Below are 26,994 nucleotides of genomic sequence, written 5' to 3' on the forward strand. Positions count from 1 at the left end.
ACAATACACTCCTGAACAACCAATGGGTCAAAGATGAAATAAAAAAATATATTGAAACAAACAAAAATGGAATAACAATATATCAAAATTTATTCCCATAAATTTTGCAGCAAAAATTTAAAAAAAAATTGCAGCAAAAGCAATTCTAAGATGGAAATTCATAGTGATGAATGACTATGTTAAGAAAAAATAAATATCTCAAATAAACAACCTAACATCACACCTCAAGGAACTAGAAAAACAACAACAAACTAAGCCAACAGTTAGCAGAAGGAAGGAAATAACAAAGATTAGGGCAGTAATAAATGAAATAGAGAGCAGAAAAACAATAGAAAAGATCAACAAAACTAAGAACTAGTTTTTTAAAAAGATGAACAAAATTGATAAACCTGTAGCTAGACTCATCAAAAAAAGAGAAGACTCACTAAATAAAACTAGAAACAAACAAGGAGATATAAAATATGATACCACAGAAATACAAAGGATCATAAGAGACTACTTGGAACAATTATATGCTAAGAAATTGGATAATGTAGGAGAAATGGACAAATTCCCCAAACATGCAACCTACCTGGACTGAATCATAAAGAAATAGAAAATCTGAACAGACCAGTAATAAGTAAAGAGATTGAATCAGTAACCAAAAATCCTCCCAACAAAGAAAATTCTTGAGCCAGATGGTTTCACTGGTGAGTTCTACTAAACATTTACAGAAGAATTAATGCAATCCTTCTCAAACTCTTCCCAAAAATCGAAGAGGAGGGAACCCTCTCAAACTCATTTTACGAGGCTACCATTACCCTGATACCAAAGCCAGATGAGGACACTTCAAAAAAAGAAAACTATATTCCTGATGAATATAAATGCAAAATTTTTTATCAAAATACTAGCAAACTGAATTCAACAGCATATTAAAAGGATCATACACAATGATCAAGTAGGCTTTATCCCTAAGATACAAGGATGGTTCGACATATGCAAATTAATAAATTTGATACACCACATTAATAGAATGAAAGCCAAAAATCATATGATCATCTCAATAGATGCAGAAAAAGCATTTGAAAGAATTCAACATCTTTCATGATAAAAACTATCAACAAATTGGGAATAGAAGGAACATACCTCAACATAATAAAGGCCATATATGACAAACCCATAACTAACATCATACTCGACAGTGAAAGGCCAAAAGCTTTTCCTCTAAGATCAGAAACAAGACGAGTGCCCCCTCTCACCATTGCTATTCAACTAGTACTGGAAGTCCTAGCCAGAGCAATCAGCAGATAAAGAAATAAAAGGCATCCAAGTCAGAAAAGAAGAAGTAAAATTGTTTCTGCTGGCAGATGACATGATCTGATATATAGAAAACTCTAAAGACTCCACCAAATAGCTGTTAGAACTAATAAATAAATTCAGTAAGGTTGCAGGATAGAAAATCAACACACAAAAAATGCATTTCTATACACTAACAATGAACTATCTGAAAAATAAATTTTAAAAAATCCGATTTACAGTTGCATCATAAACAATAAAACACTTAGCAATAAATTTAACCAAGGAAGTGAAAGATCTGCCCACTGAAAACTGTAAGACTTTGATGAAAGAAATTTCAAAAGACACAAATAAATGTGAATTTACCCCATGTTCATGGATCGGTAGAATTAATATGTTAAAATGTCCATACTACTCAAAGCAATATACAGATTCAATGCAATCCCTATCAAAATTCTAATAGCAGTTTTCACAGAAATAGAACAAACAATTCTAAAATTCATATGGAATCACAAAAGACCCTGAATAGCCAAAGCAATCCTAAGAAGAACAAAGCTGGAGGCATCCCATTTCCTAATTTCAAACTGTATTCCAAAACTATGGTAATCAAAACAGTATGAAACAGGGGCTGGCCCCATGGCTAGTGGTTAAGTTCAGCGTGCTCTGCTTTGGTGGCCCGGATTCGGTTCCCAGGTGCAGACCTGCACAGCTCATTGGTGGCCATGATGTGGAGGCATCCCCCATGCAAAATAGAGGAAGATTGGTACAGATGTTAGCTCAGGGTGAATCTTTCTCAAGCAAAAAGGGGAAGATTGGCAACAGATGTTAGCTCAGGGTGAGTCTTCCTCTGCAAAACAAAAACAAAACAGTATGAAACTGGTATAAAAATAGACACATAGACCAACGGAACAGAACAGAGAGCCCAGAAACAAACTATCTCATATGTGATCAACCATATTTGACAAGGGAGCCAAGAATACTCGATAGGGAAAGAATAGTCTCTTCATTAATCAGTGTTGTGAAAACTGGATAATCACATGCAGAAGACTGATACTGGACCCCTATCTTACATCACTCAAAAAAAATTAACTCAAAAGAAAGACTTAAACATGAGACCTGAAACCTAAATCTCCTAGAATAAAACAGGGAAAAAGTTCCTTTATGTTGGTCTTGGCAAAAATTTTTGGTTATGACAACAAAAGCACAAACAACAAAAGCAGAAATTAGTAAGTGGGACTACCTTAAACTAAAAAGCTTCTGCACAGCAAATGAAATAATTAACAAAATGAAAATACAACCTATTGATTGGGAGAAAATATTTACAAACCCTCTATGTAATATGGGGTTAATATCCAAAATATGTAAGAAACTCCTAAACTCAATAGCAAAAAAACAACAATCTGATTAAAAAGTAAGCAGGGGACTTGAATAGACATTTTTCCAAAGAAGACATACAAATGGCTAACAGGGACACAAAAAGATGCTCAACATCACTAATCATCAGAGAAATGCATGTCAAACCACAGTGAGATATCACCTCACATCTGTTAGAATGACTATAATGAAAAAGATAAGAGATAAGTGTTAGTGAGGATGTGGAGAAAAGGGAACCCTCTGGCACTCTTGGTGGGGATGTCAGCTGGCACAGCCACTGTGGAAAACAGTATGTAGGTTCCTCAAAAAATCCTAAATAGAAGTACTATATGTTCCAACAATCCCGCTTCTCTTGATTTATGGCCAAAGCTAATGAAATCAGGATCTTGAAGAGATATCTGTATTCTTATGTTCCTTGCAGTATTATTCCCAATAGCCAAGACATGATACCAACCTAAGTGTCCATCTACCAATGAATGGGTAAAGAAGATGTGGCATATATATATATATGTAATGAGATATTTTATATATAATATATAAATAATATATAATATAATATATATAAATATAGATATATTTATATGTAATGGGATATTATTCAGCCATGAGAAAGAAAGATTTCTGCCATTTGTGAAAACATGGATGGAACTTGAGGGCTTTATGGTAAGTGAAATATCAGACGAAGGAAGACAAATTCTGCATGATCTCACCTGTATGTGAAATATAAAAAAAACAAACTCAGAGCAGAGAGTAGAATGGTGGCTGCCAGGGGCTGGGGGATGGGGAAAATGGGGAGATGTTGGTCCAAGTGTACAAACTTCCAGTTATAAGATGAATGGTTCTGGGGATATGATGTACATCATAGTGACTATAATTAACAATTTTATATTATATACTTGAAAGTTTCTGTGAGAGTAGATCTTAAATGTTCTTACCTCTAAAATAAAAGGATAATTACGTGAGGTCATAGAGACGTTAACTAACCCTATTGTGGTAATCATTTTGCAAATTATACGTGTATCAAATCATCACATGGAACACCTTAAATGAATACAATGTTATATGTCAATTATATTTCAATAAAGCTGGAAAAAAGATTTGTTGAATAAACAATCAAATAAATAAATAAATAAAAGACATTGTTACAAGGGGGATAAAAACGTTTAATGAGTGCCTGCTGTATGCCAGGCATGGGGCTTGGTGCTGGGTAGGTGGTATGATACATTGACATACAAAACAGTCATGGTTCTTGCCTTTTTGAAATATTCTTTTGTTGAAGACATTAAAAAAATATGAAAACAAGGAAGTGGACCACTAAATATCATCATTACAATTGTGATAAGTTATGGGGCATATAAATGTATGAATTATGAAAGAATAAGATAGTAACTGTGATGAACTTCCTTTAAATGGTTCGGGAAGTCTTCTCTGAAGACGTAATGTTTATATGGAGACTGTGTTTAAACTGAGAAGCACAGAAAAAGCCAGCCCTTAGGAAACTGGAAAGAGTGTTAGGCATAGAGTGGGGCCTGTGCTAATATCCCAAGGAAGGAGACAGCTGGTTAGTGTGCTCATAGAACTGGGAAAAGGCCCTAGTAACTGGAGGAGAGTGAGCTGGAAAGAAGACGCAAGATGAGGTTGAAGTCATGAGCCAGATCAGGCGGAGCTTTGCAGGCCACGCATAGGAGTGTGGATTTTATTGTAGCCACGTAGCCACTAGAAGAAGCCATAAAAGAGTTTGTAAAGCAAGGAATGATTTGAATTGACTTATGCCTTACGAAAATTTGATATGCAGAGAATGGATTGGAGAGGACATGAGTTGAAGCCGGGAGATGAAGACGACTGTAATCCATGACACAACAGATACCCACTCCTCCTTCCTGGTCTGCTCAAGTTTAGTGAATGTCTCCTCCTGAAAGAGATTATGCACGATCATTTTCTCTAGAAAAATGCAGAGGGGCTGCATTACACCTGCATTATCTTTTTTTTTTTTTTTTTTTGTGAGGAAGATCAGCCCTGAGCTAACATCCATGCCAATCCTCCTCTATTTGCTAAGGAAGACCGGCCCTGAGCTAACATGTATTGCCGATCCTCCTTTTTTTTTTTTCTTTCCCTTTTTCTCCCCAAAGCCCCAGTAGATAGTTGTGTGTTATAGTTGCACATCCTGCTAGTTGCCGTATGTGGGATGCTGCCTCAGCATGGCTGGACAAGCGGTGGGTCGGTGCGCGCCCGGGATCCGAACCCGGGCCGTCAGTAGCAGAGCGTGGGACTTAACCGCTAAGCCACGGGGTGGCCCCCACCTGCATTATCTTTTAGTCAAGATTCCAACTGCCAAAATATGAGCTCCTTAAATGACTGGACATAAACAACAAAGATTTCTGTCAGCCTTGATATCATACTAAAATTTACCTTCTCTGCATAGACATTTGCATATTTTTTCCCAAAATTTGGTTGTGTGATTTGGGGGCAAGTATTAATCTAATCTGTGAGTTGGAAAGCTACCATATGGAGAAATAACTTCTTCAGTATCACAGCTTATATGAGAGCTGTTTTAAATATCTTCTTCTGACTCTTATTATAAAATTCGGGATAAATAGCCAAGTTTATTAGGTATGAAATTGTGTCTGCTACAGATCTAATGTTTCTACATATTCCTGTTACCTCAGATGATGAACTCACCTCTATATAAGAAGCTCTATTTTGCTCTGAAGATATTACATGAAATTCAAAAGATGCCAAAAATATAAGCGAATGCAAGTTCTAATTTCGTTTTTGAGTTAAAAAACCATCACTAGTGCCAAACTCGACAATAATGACAAGCTAAGTCTTTATACAGAAGAAAAAAAATTCTTTAGGAAATTAAAAAGCTAATCATCTTACAACAATAAACACTTACCCACATTGTTTATACATAGTATTCTGCTTGTTAAAGAGATTTTAAGAGTCTACATTAGTGTGTAGAGTTAGTGCAGTGTTGGTGAATTAGAGTTGCTAACTACTTGAATTGCCAACTGTGCATTTTGGTAGATTTTTGCCTTGAATGCTAATGTGGTCTTTTAAGTATCATTTTGATGAATTTTATTGTTACATTAGACACAGTCTGGTTTTTCCAATCAGTCACGTCCGCTTCATCGTCAACATTAAATATGACCAGAGGTAAACATTATTGAAAACTGTGCCTCTAACTGCTGTTTTACAACGGCGTAATTTTGTTTTTATTTCCTTTGATTTTATGCTGATATGGGTTTCAGCAGTATTTGCCTGCAGCCTCTTTCAACCTTTCTTTTTAATTAAAAAGCCTAATTGGGAGTAATAAAACTTCCAATTAAGCCTTTTAAATAAAAATTGAAAGCTGAAAGTGGCTGTGGCTGCAGATAGAGGCCTGTGCTGACATTTTCATTACTGCAATACAATTTGTGTTTCCAGGTGCAACTTGAGACCTGTTGAGTTAGGAGATGTGGACTTTGAGAGAGATACTCAAACAGATCATTATTTGGTTAAACATCCATGTTTTTTTGAGGGGTGTTGTTTTCTGAGGCAGAAAGGATACTGAAAGGGAGCTGAAATCAATCATCATCCTGGACGGTTCATTCGATAAGAATTTCAGTAATATTGCACTTTTAACAAAAAAAAGTAAGAGATTCTAGTATTCGAATAAAAAGGTAAAATATTTTAGCTTATTTGTTATTTTCATTTAGGTATAAAATAATCTAAAAGATTTTGGCTTGCTTTATTTTCTTTCATGTCTTGCATTAGAGAAATGTACTAGAAAAAGCCTGCAATGGAGTCTAGGATTACACAGTGTCTAATCGGACAGATTGGAGCATAATTTGCTGATCCTTATATACTAATTGAATAATAAAAGACTCAAACTTTTTATACTATTTGAAATGTGTGACTTCCTCCAATTTTCTTGTTTATATATCAAACTTTAATTCCTGTTAGCCTGTAGTATCATATATGCTTGGGGGCAGGAGGGAGGGGTATGGTTGGGAGTTGGATCAGGCAGGAGGGGTATTTTAGCTTTGCTTCATCATTGGCTCTTAGTTGATTTCATGTAATTTGGAAAGGTTAAAGGAGGGAAACTTTCTATGTCTCAATGTCTCAGTTAAGTAAAATATTATTTTAATTCAAATTTTTATCTTTTTAAATCTATGGTCACTATTTATGCCTATTTTTAAAATTCAGTTTTGTTGTTTATTTTCTTATACAGGTAGCACTTGCTGCTTACAGAAAAATTGGAATGTATTAAAAATAAAAATAATACATAATTTTACCTCAAATCACAGTTAACATATTTGGTATATTTTTGTCCAGTTTTTTTCGTTTAATGCATTCTTTCTACATACAGGCCTACACACATAGGCGAAAATAATATAACTGGGATTATATTATTATAATGTTCTATTTATTCCTTTTTTTCACTTAATATTGTATCTAAGCATTTCCCATTTTTAAAAGACATATATGTCTATCCTAATTTATTTGACCAGTTTCCAATTTTTGGACATTTGGGATTGAAAGGCTGAATACCATAGCAGGTTAGAGCTTGAATTTTGGAGTCATGCTGTCTGGATTCAATTCTTGGTTCCAAAATCTATGAGCTATGTGATCTCAGGCAATTTCCTTTTCTGAGCTCTTTTTTCCCTCCTGCATAAAGTGCAGAAAAGCATATTATGCATCTCAGGGATAGATATGAAGATTATATGGGTTATCTATGTAAAAGTGCCGTGGCGCATAGTAAACACTACATAAGTATTAACCGTTATTATTTCTAATTATTTTCCATTTTCAATAATCTATGCATTTCAAATAATCTAATAATATTTTTACTTGGTTAGATTTGGCAAAATTAACTCATTCTTTGTTATCTTTAGTCGTACTAGATCAGATGCTTCTAGAAAGATTTATTTAGGTCTTTGATTATTCTCAGGAAAGTTTGGGAGCTTCCTTCCTATGGGACCACATATTTATTGTTAGGATTATTCTCAGATATTTTATATTGTTTTTGATAGCTATTATAAGTGAAATCTTTCTTCTCCATTGCACTTTTCAATATGCTTGTTATTTGTTTGCCAGTTGTTGATCTTTAGATATCTATCCACTGAAAATTTGCTATACTTTTAGTAATAATTGAAACTACATATTACTTTAATACATAAGGGGTATCTCAGTAAAATTGTTTCCAAGCTTTTTCAAAAATTTATATTTTGATAGATTTTTTTCTTTTCTTACCTGAATATTATTCTATTTAGGTTGCTGTTTTTCTTTGAGTAAATTTTGTAATTTAATATTTTTTTTTGCAGAAAATTATCTATTTCACAAATTTCTTTTCAAATATCTTAACATATAATTTTGCATTTAATTCACTGGTAATTTAAAATAACAGCCCTTTTATTTATTAGCAGATCCCTTTTTCCATGTTTAAGTTATTTACTTCAATCTTTTATTCTTGAGCAGATTTTCTAGAGATTTATTAACAATATTTTTTTACAGAAAATATAAGCCCTTTGATTCATTTATTGTTTTCCTTTTGTTTCAAATTTACTTTTACTCTTATTTTTTAAAACTTAATTATTTTTGTAATTTCTCCAGGTCAATGATTAGCTTATTTTTAAAAAGTTAGACAATATACTTATTATAAATTTGTCTCTGAATATAGCTTTGCTTGCATTTAGTGCATTTTTTCATACATTTTTCTTTTTTTCCTCATGTTTTGTATGTTCCTAAATTTTAGAAAAGTGTCTTTTTGACTCTAATATTATGTAAATTGTGCTGTTATAATTTTCTCATTGTTTCTTCTCTTGGCTTTTGAACTACTGTGGCAGTTTCCTTCATCTGTGTCTTCTTGTCACACCACGCTCCAGACTGCTGCTAGGAGTATCTTTCTAAAAGCAATATATTCTTCCCAATAAATGTTGTTTAAGGGTACAAACTTCCAAGTAGTAGATAAATAAATCCTGGAAATAGGATGCACAGCATAGTCATTATAGTCAACAATCTGCATTATAAAATTCAAAGTTGGTAAGAGACTAGATCATAATTGTTCTCACTACAAAAAAGAAATGATAATTATGTGACAGGATTAGGTGTTAGGTGTCAGACGTTAGCTAACACGATGGTGGTAATTATGTTGTGATACATAAATATATCAAATTAACACATTGTACACCTTAAATTGACACAGTGTTATATGTCAATTATATATCACTAAAAAAAACAAAAGCAATACACTCTTTTCTCCGCTCTCTACTTTATATGCTGTAAAGTCAACATCCTTATTAGGACCTCTTTAATTTACCCCCAACCTTCACCTGTAATTCTCATCTGCCATTTTGTCCCCAACACCTCCTGAAAATCCTCTCACCATTTATATTGTGTGACTCCCTTTATTTGGTTACTTATGCTTTTCCTCAACTTCTCTGGTCATATCCTTTGTTGTGTGTAGCATCTTCTGTATAACTTCTCCTTTATCCTCGGTCAAATTCAGCCGTTTCTCCTGGGTGCTCTCAGAGAGTTTAGAAGCCATTCTGATATAGCACTCACCATATTCTGCAGGCATGATTTCCCTCCATGCTTGTCTCCCACAGTTGAATGTTGATAAACACACAGAACAAGTCATCTTGATTTTTATATTACTGTTACATTTAGTTGTTAAAGTACTTCTATGAATTAAATGTTGTTATCTATTTTTGAAGATGAATAAATTGAGAATCTGAGAAGTTAAATCATATTTCCAAAGTCACAGAACTAGTCAATAATGTAGGATATTAATTAATCCAAATTTGTATCTACTGCACTAATGTTTCACAAGCTTTGACAAAAATATCTCCTCACGGTCAAAGAAATGTAAGGGTGGAAGGCAGCATCTGAGGGCATAGCCTGAAATAGCTCAACACAAGGACATACTTATTTGAAGTGCTTTCTTTCATATTAAGCATCATTAGTTTAGTTCTACTCTAAAATATATTCATATATGTTTCAATATAAAGCAATATTTTATTATTCTCCATTAGGATAAATAATCATCCTTTACCTAGTTTTGATACTTCATTGTAGATCCAATTCTATGCTGATCTATCACATTATGATTGTTAGGCTGAATTATAAAGAGACGAAGCCACATTTTAAATTCACCATTGATGCAATTTTTTTTACATTAATCTAGACTTCCATAAAAGTACAGATACAAATAACAACTGGTTCACCCTTAGGTCACTGAAGAGGACACACCCAGAATGCTCCTAAAAAGGTGGTGTGGTGCAAAGTTTTAAAACTATTCTTAGTGGAAATTTCTATATACTTATCATCTGATTGAGACATTAGACCAACTTTTTATATGGTGAACTGAAAAATTATTTGAGCTCTAGCTTTTTTTTTGTTCTAGGAAAAATAATGTCAAGGAGATTTTTTAATGAAAATAAGATTCTTAATTTTATCATTAATACTGGGTCAAACAACTTACAGTGCCTGCAATCAACTTTGTCAAATTCTTTAACTTCATTTTTGCTCTAGTAATCATGTGTTTTGCAGTAAAAATATTCATAGTTTTGCATGGCAATGTTTAAGCATTCAGTCTTGGGAGAATATTTGATTGCTACACTGGCTTTAAGAATTACTCTATTATTAAGGATATAAATGAGTTAATAACTTTGTCATTACATTTTTTGTTTCCTCCAACAGAAAAAATAGTACACTTTAGCAATAAATTAGAAGCCTCTGAACACTGCCTTTGTGAATCCTAGGAAAAATCTGTGTAGTAGAACAATCCTTAGTATTCACCTCTTATGTTTTATATATAGATGAACATTCATAGAGTATTTAAATCAGTTCTTTGCTCTCATATTTACCATCTCTACCACGTTATTGAACACAGTGAGATGATCTAGAAGCAAATTATTTGAGTTAAATTGTTCATAGTTCTCAGTATATGACATTGTAGCTGCTGGGTGTCTCATGAATTTGATCCAAGCTAACTTTCCTGTGGTTGTGACTGTCATAAATTTGACTCCATTCAAATTCGCCTATTATTTTTTCCCAGTCAATAGTGTTCCTTCTCGGAAAAACCATCAGATGGATTGTTGAAAAGTTGTTTAACACTTATTTTACTGTTGATTACCTTAAAATTCTACGTTTTTATAGACATCATCACTAGAAATAGTGTACCATGATCTACATAATTGTTTCATCATTCTGTATTCTTGCCTAACAAATTGTTTTAATATATATAGTAAGAATATTAACATGCCTGGGACATCTGATAAGTCATCAGATTGGCTATTCCTCATCTGAGATCTTTAACCATTTCCTCCTACTACGTGAATTCTACTTTCCAAGATAATTTTGAAGTTGACTTCGAAGGAAACTTTAAGCAATTTTACTTTATTTACTTGATTGTAATTTTCATTGTATTACTCCAAACTCCTCTGTAACTGAACTCAGTGGGTTTGTCTGTTGGTGAGCATGGAGCCGAAAATCTCAGCCAAAGCAGAGGTAGGTGAAGAAAAGTTTTATTGCTTGCACAAGCAAGGAGAACACCTGTGATAGCTCCCAATGCAGTGTCTCTCTGAGCTCAGGGCTGATGGAGACTTTATACACAACAGAGCAGAAGATACAAGGTTTATTTGTAACAACTGTGTAACAACTGTATTCATTTAGGGCACAGGTGTAGCAGGTAAACATGCTATTACATACATTGCATGATCTAAAAATGGCTGTTTGGACCCTCCCAGAGGAGGCGAATTTTAGATGCTAATGAATTTAAACTAACTTTAGGACACTTGGGCCTGGAACGTTTTGCAAGGGTCTTGGTGCAAACATGTAAGTTTCTCTGCAAGATAGCAACATCTGCAAAATGGAGGCAGCAACCTCTGCAAAAGAGAACACATAGTTTCTTCTTGTCTGAAAAACATTTGACAGACCATGTTAGTTGTTGACCAGACCCTCAGTGACCCTTTCTTTGCCTGGTTCCCTGGTCGCACCTCTTCCCCTTAGCTGTTGGCAAAAGCACTCTGGTGATTTGATTTTAAAATTTCCTTCTTTTGGATTGTAAATATTGTTGTAAGTTGGCCCTCTGTAGTTATGGTGCAGGGCTTTCACGTAAAAGACACAAGATTTAGGCTCATTTGACTTCCCCTGAAGTCAATAAAATCAATGCTATAAATAAGCTTGTAAAGAAATCTTGCTGGGTTTAAATTTACTTACTATCAACTTACAAATTGTGGTTGGGTTAGGACTATCACCTCTTTTGCTGTTAAATTCATTGATAGAGCTGTAGGGTTAAAACTAGAGAATGATTAGATCTCTCTTACTATCATGAATATCTCCGAGTGCCAAGCCTGCTCTCTAATGTTACTATTTCTAGTGTTGCATCTTTCTATTTGAAAATAATTAACAAAGTTATTAACCTTTGAAAAGTAAGTGGAAAATGATGCAGAAATAACCAAAATCACAGAGTTTTTAGCGCTTAAATATTGACAGGGTAGTAAAAGCAATAAAAAATAAAATTATATCTTGTATTTTGTAAACCAAATTTTGACCTAGGTAAATTTCATCAGAAAGTTGAACTGACTTATAGAATAATTGTGTATGTCTGTATATGTGTGTTTGTGAATTCAAACCTTTAAAAACTCTGTAACTTATAAAGTGACAAACAAACAAACAAAAAGAACATAGATCTCTACGTGTGTCCACAGACTTGCTGAGTCATCATTCAGTAAGCGCATCTTTCTCTGGTGAACCAACGGAATTAGAATAAATTATTCTCCAAGCCATAGCTCTTTCACTTTTGAATGCACCTCAAATACTGATGCTGTAGGGGTTCAGAATAAGTAACCCCAAGCTGTGCCACTCTGGCATGCAGGAGTGGAGGGTTTCTGGAAGCTTATTATAATGAGAAGGCAAATATTTTCAGCTGTAGCTTCCTATGACTGCCTTCTTGGTGCAAAGGAAAACACTTTTCTAATGGGGTTCCCTGAATCTGATCTTTAGGTCCTATCTTTGCTCTCCAGATTTCATGGCACCCCAAATATTCTAAAGCACCTCCTCCTTTAAACTTCCATGGTGTAAATCTCCATTATTTTAAAGGAAACCCCATAAAGCAAATGCTCCAAAGTAGAACAAAATCCAAATACTCAACTATTTAGTCTATATTAACTTGAGTAATATTTTCAGCAGAACAGTCTCCATTGTAGACTTCAGCACTCTGAGCTGAAGGAAACTGGGCCCTAATAAATTGAAATATAGTGAAATTTCGTATGTTGATTTTTTTTTCTCATGGTAAGAAATGTTTGCTAGCATAATATAAGTTTTGGTAATCAAATCACATTTTAAATACGCTAGAGATGTTTGATACTTGAAGGAGTAACATGATGAATCATTTTGTAAGACAAATAATCAATGCGTAATCAATCTTACTGTATAGTCTTAGTTTACGTATATCATCTTAAAGTTGGCATATGTATACGATTTTCTGGCTTGTAGTTTGTCAAACACCAGGTATATGGTGCTAGTTTCAAATAAAATAAGATATGAATGCAAAGTCAGAGTTTTTTCCAACTTTGTGAAATAGTGATTATTCTAAATGGATATGGGAATGTGTATGTGCGTGTCGAGGGGAGCATTGGAGACACTAGTAGACTAAATATTAACTTTCATCAATTATTCTGATTACATCGAGCTCTTCTTGGGCTGTAGTCATTTATAAAGTAGCCCATAAAAGAAATAGAGGAGCACCATGCTGCTCAAATCAAGTATCCATCTTCCTTCTTTGTCCACAAACCTCCTCTTATGTGAGTTCTTGGCTTTGGGGACTGATGGGCTAGGAAAGAGTATGCAAGAATGAGAGGACATCAGTGGCTAAGAAAGAAGTATCTTTTAAAGGGAGAAGACTTTAGCTCTGCAACTGAGATGCATGAGGGTCCAGTCAAGAAGCAGCAAACTCTCTAGGCATTTCAGAGAGTTTGATACAAGAAAATAGTCACACAGACGATGATGATCTGAGAAGCCAAACAAGAGATGGCAAGTCAGTTAATATTAGCAACAGGAAGAAATCATTACCAACGATGCCTAGGGGACAACAGGAGGAGATGTTGTTACAAGAGCTCCCAAACCTGGGGATCTAGGTGAAAGCTAGAGCTGTGGTGAGGGCTGTCCCGTGGGAACTGGGTCTGTGAAGGAATGAGCTGTTCTGAGTGGGCTGGAGCCATAGGGAGATGTAGTTATAGATGCCACTCTAGGCTGTGGGAAGGAGGGCACCAGTGGAAACAAGGTTGTTTCTCCCTTCCTCTCACTCTCCATTCTCCTGCATTTGCCTTCCGTTAGTCAACTTTAGGTGGAAATCAGTTGGGAAGGGTGTCTGTGTTGTTTATGGGGTTAATTCCCCCAATACGCAGAACAGAGAAACAGAAGGGCAGAAAATGGATCTGAGAGTAAGCAAAAGAATGACCAGATCATGTAGTATTGAATGTTTAATTTCTACTTGGAAATCAAACATCACAGAGATGCAGATGCCTTATTTGGTTACGAAAAAAAAAAAGGTAGTAAGAGAACATATGGGGACATGGTGCCTACTAAACGTCTCCAGAGAATGCATCTAGAAATGAGTGGGTTTAAATCCAAGTCACTGAAACAGAGTGAATCCTAGTGGAGCTGTGGAAAAAAATTTCTGAACTGGGAATGAAATGGAGATTCTAGAATTGACTCAGCAACTCTCTAGCTCTTTGTTCTTGAACAAATCTTTAGCATTTTCAGCTTTAGTTAGTTTACTCTTTTCTTTCTTTTTCGTTCTTTCCTTTCTTCCTTTCTTTCTTTCTCTCTTTCTCTCTCTCTCTCCCCCTCCCTCCCTCCTTCCTCCCTCTTTCTCTCCCTCCCTCCCTCCCTCTCTCCCTCCCTCCCTCCCTCTCTCCCTCTCTCTCTCCCTCTCTCTCTCTTTCCTTCCTTCCTTCTTTTCTTTCTTTCTTTCTTTTTTCTTTTCTTCCCTCCCTCCCTCCCTCCCTTTCTTTCTTTCTCTTTCTTTCTTTCTGCCTTCCTGCCTTTGACTTCTTTCTTTCTCTTTCTGTCTTTCTTTCTTGTCTTTCTTTCTGTCTTTCCCTCCCTCCCTCCCTCCCTCCCTTCCTTCCTTTCTACTCCCTCCTCTCTCTCACCTTCCATTCCTTCCTTTCTTCCTCCTTTCAATGGTAATTTTGAGGATGGGATAAGAATACTGTAGGAGAGCAGAATTTGCTACCCCAAAATGTGTCTCTTTGGCTTATTTTTAAGAACAAAAGACTCAGGAAGAAAGTTTGGCCTTCCCCTTAACTACTTAAAAGAATTTAAGATAGAAGGCCTGTTCCACGTAGGAGCTATCACCATAGATATCTATAGTACAATATGAACTAGGTATAGTCAACAGGGAGGAACCTAGCAAGGCCCATTTGATCAAAGTCCTCTCCATGTCCCATTGTCTTTACAAGGCAGGGCAACCATCTGTTTACCAATCATTTGCTTTTCTATCTCCATGTGAATTGCCTTACTCCCTTTTGAAGTCCCAAATCACTACCCCCAGCATCCTCTTTTGTCTTTAACTAAAGAGGGTATTTAAGGTGGTGGCTTTGGCCATTTTGGTGAGCTACTCAGTTTTCCTGAGTTTCTCCCAAGTATACATGTTACTAAACTTGTTTTATTTTCTCCTGTTATTCTGTCTCATGTCAATTTAATTCTTAGACTAGCCAGAAGAACCTAGAAGTGTAGAGGAAAATTTCTTCCTCTTCTACAGTTGCGATGAGGATGGGAGACAACTTAACTGGCTGGACACAGCTTGCTCTGGAACTGCTGCAGCTGAGAGATGCTGGACCTCTGACAAGAACTGGTAAGAGGTAAAAGTTCTTACCATGTCAGTCTCCCAGATCTCTGCCTGCAGGGTCCAATGGAAGTGAGAGTGGTGGGTTTTTTCCTTTTCTAAATTTGGATTAGCAGGAGAAAATATTTGTGAAGACAATTTTTTGGACTTAGTGACTGGGAAATTTGGTAGAGTACTTTTTGGTTTTTATTGATCCTTCTCCTCCCAGAGATGGTCACCGTTTTTCCTTGTCTCTGTCTTTTGTGTCATTTGTCATAGAAAGGAAAAACCATAGGGCAGGACACAGGCATAGGCCCTATAAACCTGTGGTTTGGGCCAGCCCTGCGGTCAGAAACTTTGTTGTGGGTTAATATGCACACGAGGTAAAAGATATTGCTGAGGGACATCTTGAAAGCCAAGGCTGCAAAGTTGGTGGGCATGGGTGGAGCATTTAAGAGCCATTAGGGTGCTCACCACCTTGAGAAGACTCCCATGATAGGATAAGTTGGTCATGGAATAGGTTAGATGGACACTAGGTCACCCACTAACCTCAAGGAAACATCTGTGGAATGAGGTACACTGTAAAACCCATACACAATCTCCCACTCCACAGCACATCCCTCTTAGGTATTAATTTGGCACCAAGAGACCCAAAGCTTAGCTAAAGCTGTTATGTGCAAATAAGAAAAAAAAAAAAAAGGATGAGGTTTTCTTTTGTCTTATTATAGGTCTTGAGAGCTTGGCTTTGTGAGAATATCCTTTCTGATCTCCGCCATCCAGAGGATGCACACACCGGCATGCATCTTGGTGACCAGTTGAATTGACTGGGATTCCGAGATGCACTGTCTTTGTCCTGCTGTGTCAGCTGTCAGTGAAGTTTGTCATAAAGGGTCCCATTCCATAAGGGACCTTTGCTGTCTCAACCCTTGTTGCTTGTTAGTGCTGGAAAAAACCCTGTGGGAGACTGGAGCACAAAACCATCCTTACCGCCTGTGCAATGAAGGTCTTTGCTTCCTTAGACTATTTTTGTGAGTGAATTTTCTGGATCTTGTGTCTTTTGGTTTCAGTTGCTATTAGGATAAACTTTGTTTGATTTTTCTCCTGTTATTCGGTCTCATGTCAATTTAATTCTTAGACCAGCCAGAAAAATCTAAAAGGGTAGAGGAAAATTTCTTCCTCCCTTATAATACTCTCTGAGATTCCTTTTATGTGTAACATTTCATGCATGTTGGTTGCCAGAGTCCTGTCAGTATAATATGCCTTTTCCATAATTTTATACGTGTGCTCTTGCATTATGGTCTGACATCCAGAATATTATTCTACCCAATAGGAGCTCTGCCTATTGGGTTTTTACCCTTGTTTTTCTTTTAGGACATGGGGCCCCATGGAGGAAGAGTGGTAGCCTTCGATGTTCTAATAGTGAAATCCCTTGAAAGCATCATTTCTTTATAAAAACTCAGTTTTTCTCTCTTCCTTCCCTTGGACGACTCCTGTTCCTTCCGTTTTCTTTCCCTTTTTCCTATATGTATAAGCTATAAAAAATTTAAACAAAATGTCCTTTAAAACGTTTCATGGAAGACATATAATTATCAGAAAGTGAATATGCAGAAAGTAACATCAGGATTTATAAACACTTTGCTACTGAAAATTTGGTTTAAAAATGTAATGATTAGGTTTAAAAGGTAGCAATATGGCTGGACTTGCTTTTCAAAAATGCAGCTGCTAATCAATAATCACGTTTCCTGAAATTTCATCCTAAGGCTTTATTCTTCTAACTTATGGATTTTTGTCATCAATGAAATATAAATGGTATCAGACACTGGTACCATATTCCACCAAAGCTGATCAAGTACATTTTTTAGTTCATTTGGGCACCAGGTACCCAAGGGAGAATGGGGTGGGGCGCCCCACTGGAAAGGTAAGAGGGATAAAGCACAAAACAGGAGTCCCTGGAGTTGAAGGAAATTTTTGTCTATTTCAAAATTTACTTTAAGGCTAGACTGTGTGGTCAGGGAAGGGAAGGTTTTAGTCTGGGAGAGGAAGGTTGAAGGCAGATGTATATGCTTTCTCCTGTGTCTTTCAGTGGACTCTCTGCATGTATTGCCTCTAGATCCAGTAGATTCAAATGCTTGGATGAGCTACTAAGTAGAAATAAAAATGATAATTCTCTTCTATTTCCTCTTTTTCTATGCAGTCATAATAGGTGGATTTTCATTAAACATGGGAAGATAAAAAATGGGAAATGCACTTTCCCTGAACTCTCTCAATGTTCTATAAAATGTTCAATTAACTGTACTTGCCAGTGTCCATGTTTCTTTCCATACTCTCTACATTGCACAAGCTCTCTCTAGTGTCTAAGTTAACATTAAAAAAAGAGAGTCAGTTTATTATTTTTTACTGAACTCAGAATAGCTGGGTGAATAAGTACTGCTATGAATCATTTCGTTTGCTTCATGACCTGTTGTTTAAACCTTTGAGGAACCATAACACAGTAGGAACTAAAACTATCCGAAAAGTCAGCAAGTAGATAATAGGAATAAAACTTGGTTTTCCCCATGCCTTTGTGCACCATATCACCATATCCAGCCACTACCTTTACTCTGGGCTATCAAACCATGTGACAGCCAAGCAAGTAATCCCTTTTCACACATCACATAGAGAATTAATAAGAATAAAGATTACAAAGGAGAGTAAAGAGCTGGTTAAGAATCTGAGGCATTACACATAGAGAAATTTCGGTATGAATCCCATATCTGTAATGTAATAGCTGTGTGACCTGGACAAGTTATTTACTCTTTCTGAGCATTAGTCTCCTCATTTGTAAAATGGAGATAGTAATACTTAGCTCACAGGTTATTGCAAGGATTGAGATACTGAATGGAAAACATCAAGAATAGTAAGTGATGCAGGGGAGAGCTTAATAGCTCAATAATGCTATTATCAATGGAAATGAAGCAAGAGCCTTTTCTGTCATTGTTATAATCAAGGGACTGTTTTGCCACAGGAGAACAAAAGTTGAACAGTGATTTCTCTTTTTATCTCAGAAAATGTGAATCTAACTCTGTCAGTTCCTATTAAGGAAGGGTGTGTGTGTGTTTGTGTGTGACTGTTGTTTGTGTGTTTGTGTGTGAGAGAGACAGAGAGAGACAGAGAGCATACTGGCACAGTGGGTGGTGATGTTCCTTCTTGGGTGTGTTTATATCGATTGCTTTAAAACATTATTTAGTGGCAACCTAGGGGAAAGAGCAATTGACCTGGAATAAGAAAACTTAGGTTGATGTCTCAGCACTGCCAAATATTGATTGTGTTAAATACTTGATTCATGTAGGTGCCCAAAAAATGTTTATTAGGTTTAAAGACAAATGAGTTGTTAGTCGCTGTATATTGGAGGTGGATATAATTTTAAAAAGCAAACTTGGGTCGAGTAGCTTTCCACGTCTGTGGAACAGATCGAACCTGCTAGAAATGTCACATCCTCCAAAATGTTTTCTTGGCTGACCTGGAGCCACTAACAGGGATTTCATTATTACTAATTTATGTCAATGATTTTCAAACTTTTTGGTCTCAGGACACTTTCACACTTTTAAAAATGACTGGGGACCCCAGAGAGCTCTGGTTTATGTGAGTTATATCTATTGATATTGCTGTATTAAAATTTAAAAGAAAAAAATTTTAAATATTATAATAAGACCATTACATGTTAACATAATGCTATCATGAAAAGAACTACATTTTCCAAGACTAAAATAATAATAATAATAATAATAATGAGAACAGTGGCATCCCCACCCCACCCCCATTTTTGTAAATCTGATTAATGTCTGGCTTCATAGAAGACAGCTAGATTCTCTTATCTGTTTCTGCATTCAGTCTGTTGAGATAACACCTATCAGGTAGCTTCTGGAAAACTCTATTATACAATTGTAAAATAATGAGAGTGAAACAAGCAATGAATATCTTGGATTTGTTATGAAATAAGTTTTGACCTCATAGGTCTCCTGAAAAGATCTCAGGGACTCTCATGGGTTCCTAGCTGACACTTTGAGAGCCACTGATATTGGTTAATCGTTGTTTCTTTCAGCTGTCTTCTTTTAAATTGAAAGACTCTTGGAAAGGATACTACACTTACTTAAATTCTTAAGTTCTGAGTGAGAGAGAGGGAAAGAATGAGAATAATGTAGACTTGAAGGGAATACAGACTTGAAAAATATCAGAAATGGGGTCAATGAATCCTAATATCAATTACATTTTGCAGTTTGTACATTGGCTCTATCACTGAATAGTGGCTTAAATTTGGACAAGCTACTTAATCTTAAGTCTCAGTTTCTCCATCTATAAAAATAGGAATAATAATATTTAATTTATGGTGTTGTGGTGATTAAATTGGGTAATATTTGTAAAACACTCAGCTTAATGTGTGACACATAGTAAGTGGCCCATTATTAAGCCATTATTTTTATTGTTATTTTATTCAAGATTTGACCCGCTTATAAACACATGTAAATGATCTTCTCAGGGTTACACTTTTGTGCAGAAAGAAATATCTTCCTGCAGAAGATTTCCATATTTAGAATAATGTCCTTAAGTTAGAATCTTATTGGAATTACTGGCTCAATAAATATTTTTAAAGCTTTGAATTTATGTGAAGAAATTACTTTCCAAAGTGCTATATCATTATCACTCCTATCAGGAATGTAGTGTTTGATAATTTTATGTAGATTCTGGGCCCTGGGATATAGCAGTAAGCAAAATAGACGAGCTCATCCTTATCTGTAGCGGGTAATATAATTTGTTTACATTTTTACAAATTTCATAGGTAAGAAATGAAATGTCTACTGAGTACAAAGCATCAACATAAGCATAGGTGTGGTGTTTGGTATATATGAAATTTTTCTAATGTCTCAACTAGCGTTTAATAAAAGTACATTTATTATATTTTCCTGCACTAACCCCTAGGACTAATGATTTTGTTTTGTTTTGGCTTGCAGACTTTTAAAAGCTTTTAGAGCATACTTTATCAACATATTTGTTTTCCAGACAAGAGCTGACCCTTGGGCAACATATTCGAAGGGGTCTAATTTTATCCTATTTTAAAATCTTGGTAGAGCTAAAGCAAGAATGAGGGCAGTGTAGGAGATAGAGTGCAGGCAGACTGGGGTTGAGATTCCAGGATAGACCTCAGGAGACAGGTCTCAACTAGGACGGTGGGAGTAGGAGCATGGAAGAGAGCTTCAGATGGTGTTATAGGCTGAAATGCGTCCCTTCTCAAATTCACATGTTGAAGTCCTAAACCCTAGTGTCTCAGAATGTGACTGTATTTGGAGATAGGGTGTTTAAAGAGGTAACTAAAATTAAATGAGGTTGGTAGGGTGGGCCCTAATCCATTATGACCATGACCCATGTCTTTATAAGAAGAGATTAGGACACAGACAGACACAGAGGGAAGACTGTGAAGACACCGGAAGAAGACGGCCGTCTACAGGAATGTAGTTAAGTCCCTTACAGGGGGGAAAGTCAGAGAAGAGTTTTTGCCTGCTCCCTCTGTGCTGAGCCCTGGAGGAATAGCCACTGTGGCCAAGAGCTTGCTTGCTTGCTCATTAGCAAGTATTTCTTCGTTTGCTATTGTCTCGTGAGACTCCTGAATGCTGAGCCCTCTTAGCTATTAGAGCTAAGTGATCTGGGGGCTTGTTCCTCAGGCAGCAGCTTTAATAGTTAGGGCCCTAGATGTTTGAACAAGCTACTTCCAGGGGGATGCTGGTGACTTGGTTTTATTGTTGGCATCAGCTGAGGGAAGAAGGCAGGGGAAGTCCCCACTGGCTCCTCCAGGCTCAGGGGAGATTGTAGTCAGCCCTGATGCATGCTAATTAGAAGTCAGACCTTCAGGCAGCAGCTTGTAAAGTATGCAGTCAAACCTCTTCCAGGGAGAAACGGGAAGATGTGGACTTTTGCCTGCTCCCTCTGCGCTGAGCCCTGTAGGGATAGCTGCAGCCCTGCTTGCAGGCCCATTAAGGACTGCATCTTTGTTTGCTGTAGTCCTGTGGGACTTGTGAGCACAAGTCTCACTGGCTTTCCGAGCTAGGTGCTTAGGGGTCCATCCCTCAGGTGGGGCAGTTGACACCGAGGCACTAGATGTGTGGTCCAAACTCTCTCCTCTGGGAGAAGCTGGGAGTTGAGGGTTCCATCCAGATTGTATGGGGTTGTCCCCAGGGGTGGGGTGATGGCTAGAGATGATCTCAGCCTTTCCTAACCATTTTGATATACATATTTTCTTTTTTGCCTGGTGAGTAGGAGTCCCTCAGCTAATTTCTGGTTTCTCTCAGAGGGAATTGTACATTTCCTGCGTGCATGGGAAGAGGGACATTCAGGATGTTCTTATGTTGCAATCTTGGTCCAGAGTCCAGTTAGTGTTCTTTTGAGTGAACTCTGACCTGGGTTTGTGGTTGGCCGACTGGGTGGATAATAATACTGTCAAATGTATAACTAGTAGGGCCCCTCTTTGAACCTGTAGTTGTTAGCATAAAGTGTGAACTTAATCCATTCTTTCCATAAGAATGTTTCATTAACTAGTTGTTTATAACACTTGCTCATTCTCACAAGCATCAAAAATTTTACTTGGTCCTTTATTTTACAAATGACCTTTAATTTGCCTATTAAAAAGTTTAAATTAACAACCAAAAGGTCTTCTTACAAGGTAACTTTTGCCCTTGTTAGCTTTTTTCTGCTAAAGTTTTTTTTTCCAAGTGTTGCAAGCTGATTTGGAATAAATTTAAACTTCCTTAATTGAGTTAGGTTTTATTAAAGTTATAGAACTATGGAAAATTAAGTCATGAACAATAAACTACATGAGATTTTAGTGGAAAAAAAATCAATGCATGCAAACTTGATTGTTGTTTTTCCTACAGATACTAAATTAGACACTGCAAATGCTGCATTGTGTATACTAAATTTGGAGCTTCTCTTTTAGCTAGTCTAATTAGCAGAGAGACCATAAACAAAATTAACTTAGGTGTTGGTTTCAATGTAACAACTTTTTTTCTTGCTTTTCTGACTTTCTGAACACTGATACCAGATTCTTAAGATTTTATTTTTTTAAGGAGACTGTTATTCATATTATTAGTTTCTTTTCTTTGTCAAATCAAGTTAAGTAGAAAAAAAAACACTTAATGGTGATTTGGAATTAAGCAAAGAGATAAATGGCAAATAGTACTTTTCTGATAAAAAAAGTCTTTAAGAAAGATATTTTTCTGAAATATTTGATCATTTTATACTGTTTACTCATCAGTGTATTTGTTCATGACTAAGAACTTCTTTCTTTTTGAGCTATTTTAGAAATTAAGATGGTAGAGTATCTTTATTTTTATAGGAATCACTGGAAAATGTGTAGGACATTTATTCAGAAAGGAGCATAAATCCTTTTAATAAGTAGACGTTCTCTTCTTTCTTTATTTCATGGTCTGCAAATCAAGTATGCAAGATATTGATGGTGCTCAGGGCAAGCGGCCCCAGGAAGCACCACTCTGGTATGCGGATTATTTCGAGCTGAAGACAATAAGGACTCAGAGAGCTCAGGAAAAATATTTGAGTTTCCCCTCCCAAACTGCCTAAAGAATTTAAAACCAAAAAAAATCTGTTTTAGGAAGGGGTTATTATCATGACTGCTATAAAAGATAATTTAGGATAGAGGTTACAATAGAAAAGGCACCAACAAGCCCATCTTATCGGGAGTCCTGTCTCTGGCCACATTCTTTAGATGGCCCTGCAAGGAGTTGCCAGACAGACATTTACATTTATAAGGGAAATCTCCATTTGTAAAGGTATCTCCCTCTCTGTTTGGAGAAGAGAGGGGGATGAGCTCATTTCTAGTGACTTATCAATGTGGAAGGTGATGACTTAAATCTGTATAATAAACCTTACTCTTGTTTACTGTGCTTTAATGGTAATCTCCTGTAATTGACTCCCCCACCCCCAAAATCCTCCTTTGTCATTGGCTGAAAATGATATTTAAGACGAGAATTTCTGCTATTGTGTTGAGAAACGCAGTGTCCCTGCTTTCTCCCATGTATACATGTTATTAAACTTGGTATTATTTTCTCCTGCTAACCTGTCTTGTTGATTATTTGGCCAGCCAGAAGAACCTTAAGGGAAAGGGCAGAGGGAGATTCTCCCTCTTCCCCGACAGTTTTGGCGAGCCAGCCAGGAGAAGCACTGGCTGGTAAGTTGCCTTCTCTGGTTGGAAGACCTGCCTTCTCCCTGGACTACTGCAGATGATGAGATACGGGAACGCCTGACGAAAGCCGGCAAAAGGTAAGACTTCTTACCACGTCAGCCTCCCGGAATCTCTATCTGCGGAGCCCGGCGGAAGGAAATGGTGAGAATTTTTTTCTCTTTCTAAATTTAGATTGGCAGGAGAAAATATTTGGGAAACTAGTTTCTTGGGCTTTTAGTGACTCTTGGTTTAAATTTGGTAGAGTACTCTTGGTTTTGATCTTGATTCCTTTTCCTCCCAGAGTAGTCTCTGTCTTGTTCTGTGTCCTGAGAAAACTTGGCTTTGTGACCAGTGAGAATCTTCTCTTGGTCTCCACCATACGGAAGGTGCATTTACCGGGGTGCACCTTGGTGGCCAGTCGAGTAGACTGGGGTTCCGAACTGTCTCTTTGTCTGGCTGTGCCAAGTTCTCAGGGGAGTTTGTCATAAAGGGCCCAGTCCATAAGGGCTTTTGTCGTCTTAACCTTCGTTGCTTGTTAGTGCTGGAAAAATCCCATTCCAGTATCGCCCGCCCGGTGTCACAGATTAGCGGGTCTGTGACGGAGGCGTCCCACACTATTGTGGGAGACCGGAGACACCCTTTTATCCTTACCGTCTGTGCAACGAAGGTCTTTACTGTCTCTGAATATCTTTGGGAGTGAATTCTGTGGATCATGGGGGCTACATCATCTGTGCCCTCACCAGGGATGCCTCTTTGCGTCCATGGTAAATTTATTCTAAGCGTGGAAAGTTACCTCCGGGTCTTTCCTTAAAAAGGCTTATTGGTTCGAGTCACTATTGGAATAAATATACAAGTAAAGATCCTACTCGTCAATGGCCAGACGACGGATCCTTTGAATTGGAAAAACTTCTAAATTGGGGAAAAAAATTTTTTTTGAGAGCTCTCACATAATTGCTTAATTGGTACCTAAGAATTAAGGCCAGAAAAAGGAAGGGAAAAATTTGACTAGTCTTAAGACCTTGACTCAGGTTACAATTGAATTGAGAACATGTAAAAGTGTAAGTGTTGATAAGATTATAAAGGTTGAAATGTTTGAGCTAATTTTATACAAAGAGGTTACATCAACTTTGCCTGAATATGTTTTAAAATGTCTGACTGGGAATGCTTCTCTTGTCCAAAGTTAGAAGACCAAGACCTATTGATAAAAATCTTAATGATAATTATGTTTAAAGGTATAAGAGGTGACGAAATTTACATGAAATTTTGTAAGAAAAAAAACTGATGTTATTTCTATTACAGAACTGGTTAACAAAAATAGTAATTTAAATGATGGCTAATTTTATCTGAAGTCTTATGAAGTCTTGTAGGCAATCTAAATAATTATTGGGAATAAATAACTAAATAGTTGTGAAAAAGATGAATGTTGGATGAACTTTAAACAATAATTATGTGTTATGGTGGTTACAGCTTCCAAACTCTTTTTGGTGACTTAAAACTTGAGAGTTTTGCTAAGTTTTATGATAAAAATTCTCTGAGTATCATCATTTCCAAATAAGATAAAATATTAGACATTGATTGCTAAACTTACGTTTATCTACTTTTGGCTTTTCATCACAGGAAAACTAAAAGGTGTTTTGGGTCTATTGGTAAACATATGTTTTATTAAAAGATTGTACTATAAAGTAACATATTTCTAGAAGTTATAAAGTGTTTATAAATTTTCCAAGCCACAAGATACTAATGTAAAAGAAAGTTTACAATTGTTTACTTAGTTTTTACTTACAAATTAAGGTTTCGAAGGGTTAAAATTTCTAATTAATATATGTGATTGAAGCTACTAAAAATTAAGAAAAATGTGTCTGTATACAAGGAAAATAAGATGTATAAAGGTACAAAAAATGAAAATATTTTGTTTGGTTAAGAAAGATAAATTTGTCCTCAAGTACTAGGAGGGAAAAGAAAGACATGGGACAAATTCTGAATGTAAGAGGAAAGTTATAAAAGATTTGTGGAAGAAGAATTCTGGAAAAGGAGTTTTATGCATGATCAAGTTGGCTAAGATTGAAATGAATTTAATTAAGTAAATGAGTTTTAATAGCAAAAATAAGCTGGTGCAAAATTAAAATTTGGTCTTCTGTCTCTTAAAAAGATAATTTGCTTAAACTTGATAAAGAGGTTACAAAAGATTTTTCTTTACCTTTGAGTAAGTCTACCTAAAAGACAGAAAAAAAAAAAAAAACTGTTAAAATAATTTCCTACGTTCAAAAGACTGAGGTCTCTCTATTAAGGCTTTTGGACTGTTAATGCTCTGTTTGCTTTGATTGTTTATAGTTTTGACAAGCTCCACCAAAATTCATATCTTAAATAAAGTCTTTTTTTTACTTTTTTCTTTGAGAATTTTCAAAGGGCCCTGGAACTTCTCAAAGAAATTTGCTCTCTTCCTATAAGGGGAAAGATACTAAACTTATTAGGCTTATTCAATATGTTCAATTACATAGAAAGCATTGTCAGACAAGTGATGATAAGCCTGCTTAGGTGCTATTATGTGGGCAAATGTTATTGACATAGGTGTTTTAAAATTATATAACATTACTGAAATTCTGATCTGTCCTGGTTATCAGTCATAATTCTGGTTATTATTATTTTAAAGTGTTGTATGTCACAAAATTAACCAAATTTCCTTGTCAATTGCCATTTTGAGGTCTTGTTGTTTACAGACTTATTTCTTTGCTCTAATGCTTTTGCAAAATGTTTCGACTTCAAAAAAATTCATAGAAAAGACTCTGACATTTACACTGGAACTGTACAGGTTTCTGACAAACTTTCTGATCATAAAACTGAACTGGGTAAAAACTTATAGAAATCTGATGGAGAGACTGATAACTTCATAAAGCTGCTAACAAAATGATTGGGATCAAGAATAGATTACACAGGATTGAACCAACTGATAAGGATGATTATAATTTTTATGATTTTTCATTTGAAGTATTGCTGAATTTTTAATGTTTTGTTTTTTCAGATTTAAGGAAAACTTTTTCTCTTTTCTCCTGAGCTAGCTATGACATAACAATTTGATAAATGATACTTTTGTAAGCAAAATTGAAATATTTATCTTTTTCTCTCTACCTGATCCCTCCAGGATTTAGAAACTCTTAGTAAGTAAATATTGTTGTTTTCATGGCAATATAGTTATTTGCATAAGTTCAATAAAAATCTGTTCTCCTTATAACAGGACACAATTGGAAACACTGGTTATATTACCAAGGTTGTGACTGGAACATCATATTTACAATATAACCATACAGCTTTTGAAAAATAAAGA

The 26,994-nt window shown here is 36.0% G+C and overlaps 1 long non-coding RNA gene across 2 annotated transcripts in view; it reads left to right on the top strand.

Moving 5' to 3' along the window:
* The window catches only part of LOC131402531 (uncharacterized), a 54,615-nt gene that overhangs the window by 5,841 nt on the left and 21,780 nt on the right, over positions 1 to 26,994 (top strand). For both annotated transcript variants that reach the window (XR_009218747.1, XR_009218746.1), the window contains exon 2: positions 15,352 to 15,496. This is a non-coding gene — a long non-coding RNA (uncharacterized LOC131402531). The remainder of the gene's footprint in view (positions 1 to 15,351; positions 15,497 to 26,994) is intronic.

The sequence above is a fragment of the Diceros bicornis genome, unplaced genomic scaffold (assembly GCF_020826845.1).
Source record: "Diceros bicornis minor isolate mBicDic1 unplaced genomic scaffold, mDicBic1.mat.cur scaffold_124_ctg1, whole genome shotgun sequence".
NCBI classification, from domain to species: Eukaryota; Metazoa; Chordata; class Mammalia; order Perissodactyla; family Rhinocerotidae; genus Diceros; species Diceros bicornis.